Source organism: Lolium rigidum, chromosome 3 (genome assembly GCF_022539505.1).
Source record: "Lolium rigidum isolate FL_2022 chromosome 3, APGP_CSIRO_Lrig_0.1, whole genome shotgun sequence".
Taxonomy (NCBI): Eukaryota; Viridiplantae; Streptophyta; class Magnoliopsida; order Poales; family Poaceae; genus Lolium; species Lolium rigidum.
In genome coordinates this window covers 214,720,023-214,720,533 of record NC_061510.1, presented here as the reverse complement: position 1 = coordinate 214,720,533, position 511 = coordinate 214,720,023, and positions in this window count along the sequence as shown.

Below are 511 nucleotides of genomic sequence, written 5' to 3'. Positions count from 1 at the left end.
ATGTCATCCTCTATGCACTATAAAACTTTCTTTTCTTGAATTATTTTTGGCACCTCATATTTGGTCACTTGCCTTTTTCTTTTGATCCCTTGCCGCCTTGAAACGTTGAGACCGCTGCTGCTAAATGGGACCCGCATGTCATCCTCTATGTGCAATCAAACTTTCTTTTCTTGGAGTTTTTTTGGCACCTCAAATTTGGTCACTTGCCTTTTTCTTTCGATCCCCTGCCGCCTCTCAAACGGTGATACCGCTGCTGCTAACTGGGACCCGCATGTCATCCTCTATGCACTATAAAAGTTTCCTTTCTTGGAATTATTTTTTACCCCTAATTTCTGGCTATTTGCCTTTTTCTTTTGATCTCCTCCCCCCTCTGAAACGATGAGGACGCCGTTGGCGGGTCGGTCCCACATGTCATCCTCTATGAACAATAAAAGTTTCCTTTGATGGATTTATTTTGAACCCCTAATTAATTTCTGGATATTTCCCCGCCGCCTTGGAATCGTTGAGGATG